General features: G+C 39.6%; 1 protein-coding gene across 1 annotated transcript in view; it reads right to left on the bottom strand.

Moving 5' to 3' along the window:
• Nucleotides 1-13,009, bottom strand: part of TP53INP1 (tumor protein p53 inducible nuclear protein 1) — a 100,019-nt gene extending 87,010 nt beyond the window's left edge. The window contains exons 1-2 of the mRNA XM_058668617.1: nucleotides 12,995-13,009; nucleotides 10,361-10,483 (exon numbers count right to left, since the gene is read on the bottom strand). The gene's annotated coding sequence lies outside the window, so the exon portion shown is untranslated. The remainder of the gene's footprint in view (nucleotides 1-10,360; nucleotides 10,484-12,994) is intronic.
• Nucleotides 13,010-13,064: the final 55 nt, after the last annotated feature.

Below are 13,064 nucleotides of genomic sequence, written 5' to 3'. Positions count from 1 at the left end.
GTTAGAACTAAGCCAGAGATAGCTAGCTACAGAGTCACAGACAGAGACAGGTGAGAGAGATTGTCCATCTGCAAATGCCCACAATAGCTAGGGCTGGGCCAGACTAACAGCAGGAGCCAGGAGCGCCGTCAATGTGTGGCAGGGCCTAGAGTATTTGAATCATCATCTGCTGCTTCCCAGATATCAGCAGGAAGCTGGATGGAAACCAGAACTAGGATCACTTGTGCACCTTGACATGGAATGTGGGTGCCCAAAGCAGCAGTTTAAATTACCATGCCAAACACCTGCCCCTCCCTTATTTGTCTGATCAAGATCGCTTTTAAAATGAAAATATATTGATGAATCAAGTAGTTTATATGTATGTGCATACAGAAATACTTAACTGACATCTACAATGTCTTAGACGCTACGCTAGTAATACAGTGGCAAAAGAAAGCAAGATTTGGCCTTTACCTCACAGAATCAAAAATTGGTGTCCCACAGACTGGACTAGTCTGCCACACATACTGGCAAACCAGGGTAGAGGGCGCACCTGGTGGGGGTTATTGTGGGTCGCTCTGACTAGGCTGCAGCTCCCACTGGCTTATGTGAAGGCCGAGTATGTGCTGGGCAGAACCAGGATGGACTGCAACACCCACTGGTTCCAGTGGAAGACAGGGATGGAAACAGAACCAACCCAGCAATTGCAACCACCAGCTGATTGGAGCAATGGACTGTGCCAGGCCCTGTGCTTGCTAGTACATACAAGAATCTGGTCTGGGAACACCTCAGACGAAGTTTCTTTGGGGATCTCTCCAATTGAGCTTCCAGACTCAGAACTCTAACCATCAAAAGACAGAGGACAGAACAAGTCAATCAACCACCTCAGCTATACTTGGCAATGAAAATACTGGGCAAACGGAAACTCTATGATGGGCTATATCAATCAGTGGATTCTCCAATGACCTCATAGTGCTTGGAGTGGTGAGACTGGCAGCAATTCAGAACTGTTGAACTGCCAAAACCACTTGAGCAAGACCCTTGGAGCATGCCCCACATATGGGATCTGGGGTGGGTGGGAGACTGGGTGGGGCTTCTCCCTTAAAATCCCCTTTTATATCAGATATATTAAGGAAACAATACGGAACTAATTATTTTGCCCATCTTCCTGTAGTGCTTGAACCTTTTTACCCTAATTATGTCAAGATTGCAAAATAAATAAATACATAAATAAATTAAAAATTGGTGTCCCAGATGAATTATTTGTTTAAAAATATGAATTTTATTAAAAATTTTACAAAAAATGGTCAAGTTATGTGAAAGAGTATAACATAGTAAGCAAAAAAAAAAATCTTATTTTGTGTGTAAAGTTGGTTTATTATTATAGGCTAGAAGGATTGAATTTCTGTTTAAATCTCTGACCCCCATGGAAAGTGTTTTCAGCGGAATATGACTCAGTTTTCTCCAGAAATTCATCAACTTCCACATCGATAAAATCTTGTTTCAATGATATCCTGCCTAGAAGCCAACCGCTTGGCCTGTCCATGTCTTAACTGGACTTTGAGGCTCCTGGATTTTGGCTGGAAATAAGCCCTGGCCATGATGGCCATTTGAGGAATGAACCAGCACTTGGAAAAATCATTTTCTTTGTCACTTTACTTTTCAATAAAATAAACTTAAAAAAAATTTTTTTAAACACCAGTGTAAAGATATCTATTAAATACAGTCTGTACTAGAATGATCTCAGGACAGACATAAATGGCAAATACAAAGTGAGTCCTAAAAGAGGAACAAGGAAGAGAAGGAACAGGAGATGAAGAAAGAAGAGGAGAAGTGATATCGTAAGTCCTTAGGCTCCTAACTGTTTCGCCTTATCACACATCCAGTGGATGGTGGGATGATGTTCACAAATATACTCTTCTCCCTGGGCACTTGATTTAGGGCCTATGGCACAGACAAGGTATTTGCAGTTTCTAGTGCATAACTTTCCTTTTTCACATTATCATGTCTATGACATTATCATAAGATGTTACCACAGAGGTTACACACACACACCAGGATGCTTCAGAAAGTTCATAATATGTATTTTCATGAGCTTGTTGAAGAACCTGTACATTTATACATACACATATACATGTACACACTGTAATATTTGTTAAACTCTTCTTGTTTATTTTATTTTTCATATTATGGTTCCATAGGCACAGCGAATTCCTTTTCCACTCTCCTATTCCCCTCAACTCCTTCTCCCACATTATTCTGGTTGGATCTGGAGTCAAAAAGGAAGAGGCATTGAAATAGGGGAACTTGAGATGCATGGAAGTTCATGAAGTAAAAAAAGAGAATTAGAACCTTTGGTGACTAGGACAAACTTGAGGTTCTTTCCCTGGAACCTCAGATTTTAATAAAGCTTCAAGTTACAGCTTAGTCACTTTGAAGTTTTGTTGATTTGTCACTGTACATGTCTGTTTGCCTTTGAAGTGATCCAGAAAAACTCAGCAGTGGGGTTTATGAAAACAGTGTAATAAACAGTGTGTTCATTTGCCAGAACTATCCCTCCATGAAACTCCCTTGGGAGCTTGAAGAGGCCATAAGGGGCTGGCCAGAGGCCAGGGATGTTGAATCATTGCCAAATGGCGTCCTTGAAGATACAGCACACAGGGACATTCCAGGAAGAAGGAACAGCATAATCCAACAGTATTTTGTTTGTCAAATGGAAATATCCTTAGTGACAAACAGGTGTGACCTTTGGTTATGCAACAAAATCACGGATCAGCTAGAATGTGATTTTTGAAAGACCCAAACTGTTTAGTTCCCTAAGAGCATCAGTTGGTTTTGTCCAGAAAAACTGTACAAACACCAAGACTGCATTTCTAACTCTAGTGGGCCTTTCCCCCATTAGCTAGTACTACCAGTTGCCAGGAGAATCAAGTGGAAGCATGTGCACAGCCAGCGGCACACAAGCCACCATCACTTTCAGAAAAACAGCTCAGTATGTCTTTTCTGGTGGAAGGTCAGAGACATCTCCTTTCGGTCATTAAGAGAGCAGTCACATGCTCTCTTACAACTAACTATTTGGGGCGAGGGAAGGTAATAATCTTTATTTCTTCCCCTATAGTAGACGCTTGACACTGCTTTGATGTTTTGAAGTGATAGTGTTCTCTGAATCTGTTTGTAGAGTTCAAGGAGTACTAGAAGCTTCACTGGGCACTGTTCTGCACAGTAACCACATCAACAACAATTTAAAAAATCCCCACTGACTGTGTTTTTACAGATTAGATCCAAATTGACTATTTACGGTCACACACTCATAAGCCAAGTTCTCCTTTGATGACCCCTTGAGAGCAGCCAAGGGCCCTGTGGCAGCTACGTGATAAAGCAAAAAGCACAGAGGAGTTAGGACCCTCCAGTGCCTGACACACTCCTTCTCAAGTAGTTCACTGATCAAGTAACAAAAATCCAGCCCTCAGTGCAACCTAGCAGAAGTCATCAAAGGGAACAAGCCACGAACTCAAGAACACTTTGTGAACAAGGAAAGAACATTCCTATGAAATAGCCAGGCACATTAGAATGCCTTAAGTCAAAGAACAATAAAGACCTAGGGCAGCAGCAGAGCAGCCAGGAACGTGTCAGCCCGAGTTTAAGGATCCTAAAAGGGGTCACAAATCAGTGAGAATCATCCAGAAAGCAGACACTAAAATATTTTCCATTACCCCTTAAAGAATTCACATTCATCAATTTGGAAAAAGATAGTCCTAGCCTCACACTGATTTTATCAAACTTCTAGGAACTATTACTTCTATTCCTTTTATTTATCACCTCACTATCCCAATCAATCAGTCAGCAAGTCAAGCTTCAAATTATATATTGAACCATCCACCTCTTTTTATCTCTAATGACATGTTCCCAGTTCAAGAGACAATAAAATCAGTTGGTTTAGTTCATAAATATTGTTCCAAGATCCAAGATTTTTTAAAGATTTATTTATTTTCATTTAAAAGGCAGATTTTGCAGAGAAGAGATAGAGAAGGTCTTCTATCCACTGGTCACTTTCCAAATAACCGCAACGTCCAGAGCTAAGTTGATCCAAAGTTGGGAGCCAGGAACTTCTTTTTAAGTTTCCCATGTGGGTGCAGCCGGCATAGGAACTGGTACCCATATAGGATGGTGGCACCTTAGGGTAGAGGATTAGCCTGTGTACTATTGCACTGGCCCCGCCACTGACTATATTTCTAACTCCAGTAAGCCCTTCCTGTTTTGGCAGGTACTTCTGGCTGACAGAAGAATCATGTGGGCACATGTGCATAACACAGTTGCACATAAGCTACCATCACTCTTAGAAAGATAGCTTAGTTCTAGCAGGTCAGAGATATCTTGGGTCAGTCATTATGGGAGAGCAGTCACACAGGCAATAAACTGGTTGTTTTGGGGGACAGCCTCAACAGCTCGTTTCCTGCTTTCTCCATATTCTTGCTGGCTTCCCTTCAATTTCAACTTTTGTATGGAGAAGGTTTTTCTGAACAAAGCGTACAAATTTGCAAAGGTAAAGTTTTGCAGATGAAAACATTTTTAAAATGTATTTTTTATTTTAAAAACCTATTTATTCACTTAACTTAGTTTATTGGAAAAGCAGAGAAAGAAGCATGCACACACACAGAAAAAGAAAAAGCTGTCATTCCCTGGTTAGGTTCCCATATGCCCCCAGTAGCCAGGAACTCAACTGGGGTCTCCCAAGTGGGTGGCAGTAACCTAAGTACTCAAATACTCTCACAGAGGAGCCTGGATTATACTTTGGATCCTGGCTTTAATCTGTTCCTGCCCTAGTTCCTATGAGTATTTGGGGAATAAACTAGGAAAATCTTTCCCTGTAAATCATCTGTTGTAAGTTAAAGATCTTTCCCAGTTTTTTTGTCTCTCTTTCAAATAAAACAAACTTAAAAATTTTAAATGTCTTGCTGAATAGTACCCTATAGCTATTTTAAGGTGTATAGCAGCCGGTTCTGTGTACAAAAATAAATTGAAGTGTCAATGAAGTAGTCACAGGATGTGGTTAAGAACTTGCATTTTTTAAAACATATTGGTTATTCAATGCTATGTAAATTAATTCCATAATGTTGTAAATTGTCGTTGACGTTATGTTGTGGCTTTAAATTGATCGGGATGATATTCTGCCAGCTCTGCCTTTAGACCAGAGATGGTCTCCCCAAGAAACTGTTGAATTTACCTGGACAATAAGATGCTGGACTCTATGCTTTGTATACTCTTGAAAAGAAAGAATCTCAACTGAATTTGAACTGTAATACAGCAACAAGGTGGAGGAATCCACCATGGGAGGAGGGTACGGGGAGGGGTTGGGGGATTCCCAGAGCCTATGAAACTGTGTCACATAATGCAATGTAATTAATAAAAATATATATATATATATTAAAAAATTCAAATGTCTTATTTTACTAATCATCAAGAAAGTGAAAGGTATTACTTTTGCCCACTATAATAGCAAGATCTAAAAAATGCAATAAATCTAATACTGTTCTTCACAATCTGAGAATTCACAATTTATTTGGTAGAAATTTACAATATGGGTATCTCAAAGATTTATAGCTTTTTACTAAAGATTCTACTGTTAGGAATAAATCATAAGGTAATAATCACAGATATGGGTGAAGATTCAACTAAACTGTAACATAACAAGAAGATTCAATTGTACTTGCAACACAATAAAAATATATATATTTTGTCTCTGCCCCAGCTCCTGACACAGAGCTCCAAAGACCCTTCTGATTTCCTGAATCACAGCTATAATTTTTTTTACATATTTGTTAGGATATTTGGTATTTGACCTTGTTACTGATACCAAGCTCGTAAATTGTAATTTCTGGGTGACAGGATCTTTTGTTCTAACAAGAGAACTCTTGGTGGATTCCTGAGCACCTTCAGGTTGCAGGTTGATCCATAAGCCTTGATTAGCTTAGAACATTCAGTTCCCTCATGAGCCATCCTCTGGGCAGGAAAAAGGAGCTGAACACTAAATTAATAATGAATCGTGTCTACATGATCAAGCCTCCATTAAAAAAATCCCTAAACTATAGGGTTTGGAGAGCTGCTGTGTGATGAACACATCATACGCAGGAAGAATGGAGTGACCAGAAATGGCCTGGAAACTCTACACATCCCTTCTCATAAACCTTACCCAACATCTGTTCATCTACCTCCTTCTTAGTAACCTCTCCATTGTGGGTAAGTGTTTCCCTATGTTCTGTGAGCCTTTACAGCTAATTATCAAACCTGAGGAGAAGGGTTCTGGAAATTACTGATTTGCATCCAAGTCAGAAGTGTGAGAAACCTGAGTACCCTTGCTACAGGTATGTAAAGTGTAAGGGTGACTGTGCCCTCTACCTGGATAGTCAGGGCCAATAGTTAAGAATTCCTTGGGTTGGGAGACCTCCACATTTGATATTAAAAATACTGTATGAGTATGATGGTTCATTTGAGAATATTTAACTGATGAAAATAAAAGAACTGAATAAGGGCATATTTAAATTAATACATAAAAAGATGAACTATGATGCTTCTACACAAAATGTTTATGAATGCTCAATACATTAAATATACCAATTTCCATTAGTTAGGTATAAACTTATCATAATTCCAATAAAATATTTTTAGAAACTTTTAATAGAAAAATCAATTTTAAAAGTCACATAAAAATAAACAATAACAGCTAGGAAAATTCTAAGTGACAAAAAGAACAGTGAAGGACTGTCCCTACTAGATGTGCATGAAAAGATACTGTAAAGCCTGCATAACTGAAGGAGTGCCACTGGAATATTAGTACAAGAATGGAAGAACACAGATACAACATATGTTTGTATATATTTGTTATTCTGAGAATATCTTAAACAAAAAGGGAAAAGGTAGACTGGTGAAAAACTAATTCTAAGTCAGTCTATCACCTGATAATTGCATAAAGAAAATGTGGCATATACACATGATCATATATTACTCAGACATTAAAAAAAGAGTGAAATTCTGATATTTGTAACAAAATGGATGTACTGGAAGTCATTGTGCTAAGTGAATTAAGTCAGGCCCAGAAAGAAAAATATTATGTGTTTTATTTGCAGAAAATGTATATAGAGTATAGAAACCATGTGGTTGACCACAATCACCCCATGGTCATGGATTTGAAGAACTGATATTTTTAAGATGTCCATACTACTCAAATTAATCCATAGATCTAGAGTAGTCCCTTTTTACAATACCAATGATATTCTTCACAGAAGTAGAGCGGGAGAATATTAATTGTAAGAGAGCTAAATGGGATGTGGGTCAGACTGAACAAGTCTGCGGTACATAGTGATAAGCATGGGAACCCAGGGTAGGGGACAGGCCTGGTGGGGGTTATGGGTAGTCACCCTGACTAGGCTGCAGCTCCCGCTGGTTTGCGTGAGAGCCAAGTATGAAGTGGGCAGGATCAGGCTGGACTGCAACAACCATTGGTTCATGTGGAAGACAGGGCTGGAAACAGAACTGACCCAGCAATTGCAATCACCAGAATGTGCATAAGCTGATTGGGGAGATGGACAGTGCCAGACCCTGTACTGACAAGCACACACAAGAATCAGATCTGGGATCACCTCAGATGAAGTTTCTTTGGAGATCGCCCCCACCTGAATGCTGATCTCAGAACCCCAACCATGAAGACACTATGTCAGTCAGTGGATTCTGAAGAGATTTCATCGTGCGTGGAATGGCGAGATTGGCAGCAATTCAGAACTGTTGGACTATCAAAATTGCTTAAGCAGGACCCTCAGAGCATGCCCCACATGAGGGACCTGGGATGGGTGGGAGGCTGGGTGGGGCTTCTCCCTTTGTTTCTCCCCTTACCCCAGATACAGAAAAAAAAATGATATTAGTGTGGAAACAATGATCTTACCCACTTTCCTGTAACCCTTGACCCCTTGTGTCCTAATCAACTATGTAAGATTATCAAATTAAAAAAAATTTTTTTTAAAAAAGAAGTAGAGTGGGAGAAAATGATTTGTAATTTTTTCAGCTGATGAGGTTTATCAAAATAAAAAATAATTAAAAAAAAGAAGTAGAGTGGGAAAATATGATTTGTAATTTTTCAGCTGATGAGGTTAAAGGACTCAGCCCAACAACTCACCTCAAAGATCCAATTAAATACCCGGCACGGTAGCCTAGTTGCTAAAGACCTAACCTTGCATGTGCCAGGATCCCATATGGGCACTGGTTCTAATCCTGGCTGCTCCACTACCCTTCCAGCTCCCTGTTTGTGGCCTGGGAAAGCAGTCAAGGACAGCCCCAAAGCCTTGGGACCCTGTAACCACATGGGACACCTAGAGGAAGTTCCTGGCTCCTGGTTTCAGACAGGAACAGTACCAGCCATTGCAGTCACTTGGGTAGTAAATCAGCAGACAGAAGATCTTCCTCTCTGTCTCTCTTCCTCTCTGTATATCTGACTTTGCAATAAAACAAATCTTTAAAAATTGCTTTGAAAAGATTCACATCAGAAAAGGGCATCTGAGTAGACAGGAATCAAAAGAAGGTAAGTAAGTCGCCAATGGGTAAACAGAATAATCAGGGAAAGGGAACTCGAAGCTTTAACGAAATACTATCACACCCCTAGTTAGAAGGGCTATTAACAGAAAAACAACTGCTAGTAAGGATGTGGAGAGAGAGAAATTATGATATGCATGATGACAATGCAAATTAGTGCAGTCCTTACATGAGGCATTTGCTCAGAATTCTAAAACCAGAGCTGCCGTACAACCCAGCAATATCACTGTGAGTTATACCTGAAGAAAAAGGAGCCAGAATGTCAAAGAGATACCTGTCCTCCCATGCTTACAGCAGTACTGTTAACAGGGTGTGAAGTCCACTTAGGTGTTACATTGGTAAAGGAATGGATAAAGAGCACGTGATTACTGATACATAGTGGAATAATACTGAGCTATAAAAAAAGGATGCATTGTGTCACTGCAGCACAGTAAGGTCACTGGTTGAAAACAATTTTGCATCTCAAAATAGCTAACAGGATTCTGAATATCCACAACACAAGTGATGATTATTTGAGGTGATATATAAATGACAACTAATCTGATCATTACATGTTGTGCACACGCATTGAAATACCACACTGTATCCCAAAAATATGTACAATATGTGTAAATTGTGAATAAGCATACACATTTTAAATCTTCAAAAAATCTATAGATAAGAATAGCAAGACAACTATTAAATATAGAGAAAAAATGGAATTCATTCCTTTGTAATACTTATCCCTCCAAAATAAAACAGAAAGAGAACTACTTTGGAAAATAAATGATAGAAATACTATGGGGAGAAACCTAAAGCAGTAGAAAAAAAAACAAGGGAAAGTATTTTTTAAAGTAAATTTAAAATAGGGCAGATGTTTCTAAAGATGCAAAATTTTGAAGCCATAAAAGTAAATATTTGTGAGTTTGACTACATGAAACTATATTACAAAACTTCTACATGGAAAATTCTCCCAAAGGAAAGACAAAACCAAAAGAAAACTTAACCTAAATCCTGTGGTTTATATCACATTCAACTAACCTTGCTTCATGACATGGCAGCTGACTTCACGAACAAAGCAAAGTACAGGCCTTTTATAATCTGATCTTGAAAGTGATATTGGATTTTTCTTTTGAATTTTTTTCTGATCTGTTTCCTTACAGTACCATTTACCCTGTTCCTCTTGAGATCTTAAAGTTAAGTTTAGAAGAGTAGTTATCTTTATGTTAAGCCTTTTTGGCAATAGTATTTCACATGTGAAATACACTTTATACTTTGTATCCTTTATTAGTAAAGAATTTGTTCAAGTCTTATTGGCCAGAGCAGGGAAACATGCATTGTACTGGACCTATCACTGGTGATGGAAGTGGCATACCAGGGTTAAGTTCATTAATCATCTGTATGTCTGGGATGGGGATGGTGCCAGGCTTCTTGATAGGAAAAGACTAGATACACAAACCAAAGGGGCTCTTTAGTCAGGAGGAAGCAGATAGTCTTCTCCATTATCCCTCCTGCGCATCAGCAACTTCTGCTGAGGTTACTCTTACCACATGCCAGAAACCCATCCAATGTTTTCCATCTGCCTGTTTTACCTGTCCTAGTTCCCACGACTCTGGCCTGGTCTCTAGTGGTAAATTCCTAACCAGTCTCCTTGTCTCCAAACAATTATCAATATAGAAACCAGAGTTCTCTTTTCAAATCTAAGTCAGATTATGTCAAGCTCCTGATTTAATCATTTCAATGGCTTCCTAACGCATTTAAAATAAAACATCCAAATCTCAACTTGGCTTACAAAGCCCCACACCATTTGGTCCCTGTTTACCTTCCTAGTCTTGTGATTTACTCTCCTCCGGTGTCAGCTACGTTATGTGGCTCTCTGCTTCTTATTGATTCAGGGTTTTTGCACACAGAGTTCTTTGCGTGGAACATTTTTCTCATTCTTTGCCTGGAAATAAAATATAGAGATGAAGTAGGTAGATTCTGGAAAAAACCTCTCAATGTACTAGTCTTCCTTTTTTTAAAGATTTTTTTTTTTTTATTGCAAAGTCAGATATACAGAGAGGAGGAGAAAGAGAGGGGAAGATCTTCTATCCAATGATTCACTCCCCAACTGGCCACAGTGGCAGGTGCAGGGTCCCAAGGCTTTGGGCCATCCTCAACTGCTTTCCCAGGCCACAAGCAGAGAGCTGGATGGGAAGTGGGGCTGCCAGGATTAGAACCGGTGCCCATATGGGATCGTGGCGTTTCAGGGTGAGGACTTTAGCCGCTAGGCCACTGTGCCAGGCCCAATCTATATACTAATCTTGATGCAAATTATTTTCTATATATTGTTTTCCTGTTTTAGACTATGAGAATGCGACTGGCGTAATGGCTCAATTGGCTAATTCTCCATTTGCAAGTGCTGGCATCTCATGAGTGTTGATTTGTGTCTTGGCTGTTACACTTCCCATTTAGCTCCCTGCTTGTGGCCTAGAAAGAAGTGCAGGATGGCCCAAAGCCTTGGGATCCTGCACCCATGTCGGAGACCCAGAAGAAGCTCCTGAGCGCACTGGCTCAGCTCTGGCTGTTGTAGTCATTTGGTGAATGAACCAAATGGATGAAGATCTTTCCCTCAAATGAGTATGATAGCAATAGTATCACAAAAGTACTGCCTGAGAGGTAAATAAATGTTTAGTTTGCTTTTATTTTTCTGTGCCTTTATTTGAACCATTGAACTTACACCTCTATTAGTGCATATTAGTTAGTTATATAACTGTATGTTTATTTTTGATGTTTGTTTAATGTGTTTGGCTTGTTTAACATACTTCTCTATCACTAGAAAATAAACTTATTGAGGACATGGAACTTATCCTGGCCTCCTAGCAACTGACCCAGTGTAGGCACATAGGGGAGGCATGATTATTCTCAAATGAGTGAGTAATAGCATAAGAAAATGTTTATGACAGTATTAGGTGAATCAAATAACACTGCACAAGCAATATGTAAAAATAAGCAAACAGGCTATGCATAGGAAAAGTGGATGGCAGTAATTCCAAAACTGAACAATAATGATGTGAATAAGATATCTTTGTGTGACTTTTTTTTTACTTTTTCCAGATTTCCTTGTTGATAATCTATTTGCATGTATGTATGTGTGTATATATATATATAATGGAAAACATGTAAGGAGGTAAAATAGCCTGAAGACAAAGCAGTTGATCATGGAGGGACATGAAGAAGGAGGAGTAGGCCAGAAGTCTAACCATCTGTGGTCTGGCACAGACTTTTTCAGACTCTTCAGATACACAAGTTGTCACATAAAAACTGGCATGCTAGTCAGACTCTTAATATAAGGAATGGAACTTGCTTCTTTTAAAAAAGCTATGAAAAAATATCAGATGAAGGCTGATATACTGGAACAATAAGACAAAAATCTTTAAATATAGTGGCAATCAACCAAAGGACACTATTGGGTTAAAATTTGCAAGGAAATGTGAATGTTTCTATCACAATTACACAAATGAATTGGTTATAATCATCACAGAGTTATGTACACTGAGAGAAAGCAGTGAGCCAACAATACAACTAAAGATCCAAGCGACACTTCTGTGCTCATTTATGCTGTTAATGTTTGCTGTTGTTGTTGGCTTATGTTTTGAGCTTGATCACAGCTCTGATTGAGTAAAGATGTATATTTTAAAAATATTTGTTTTGGAGCAGGCGTTGTGGTATAGTGTTAAGTTGCTGTTTGTGAGGTGGGGTGTCAGAGTCTTGGCTGCTTTGCTTTGGATCTAGCTCCCTGTTAACATGCCTGGGAAGGCAGCTGATGATGGCCCAAGTACTTGGACCCCTGCCACTCATGTCAGAAACCTGGATGGAGTGCCAGGTTTTTGGTTTTGGCTTGGCTCAACCATTGCAGCCATTTGGTAAGTGAACTAGTACATGGAAGATCTCTTTCCCTCTCTGTCACTCTGTCTTTCAAATAAATAAAACAAAAAGAAATTGGTTTTAGGGGCTGGTGATGTTGCATAGCATGTAAAGCCACTGCCTGTGACACCGGCATCCCATACAGGTACTGGTTCATGTACTGGCTGTTCTGCTTTGAATCCAGCTCCCTGCTAATGTGCCTGGGTAAAGCAGCTGAAGAGGCCCAAGTGTTTGGGCCTACCACTCATATGGGAGACCTGGAAGAAGCTGCTGGCTCCTGGCTTCAGATCGGCTCAGCTCTGGTTGTGGAGGCCTCGTGGGGAGTGAACCAGTGTATTCTAGACATTCTGGATGGTTATGTTTAAACTGGTTTTACTCCTTCGAATTCCAGGCTGGATCTTGGAGGACCTGTCTCGTCAAGCAGAATTTTGGAGAATGTCTAGATCTTATCTGAGCACTTAAGATTTATGTGAATGGAGCAAGCTGGCTTCTTAAAATGTTCAAGGGATTGGCATTCGGGAAAAAGTTGGTAACAAAACAATTACCTCACCTCAGGGAATTTGAATGTAGTGAGAACGGCTTAATATGTTGTTCCCCTCCGAGATGCAAGATGGACGCAT

Source organism: Ochotona princeps, chromosome 9 (genome assembly GCF_030435755.1).
Source record: "Ochotona princeps isolate mOchPri1 chromosome 9, mOchPri1.hap1, whole genome shotgun sequence".
NCBI classification, from domain to species: Eukaryota; Metazoa; Chordata; class Mammalia; order Lagomorpha; family Ochotonidae; genus Ochotona; species Ochotona princeps.
This window is presented reverse-complemented; position numbering and strand designations above follow the sequence as displayed.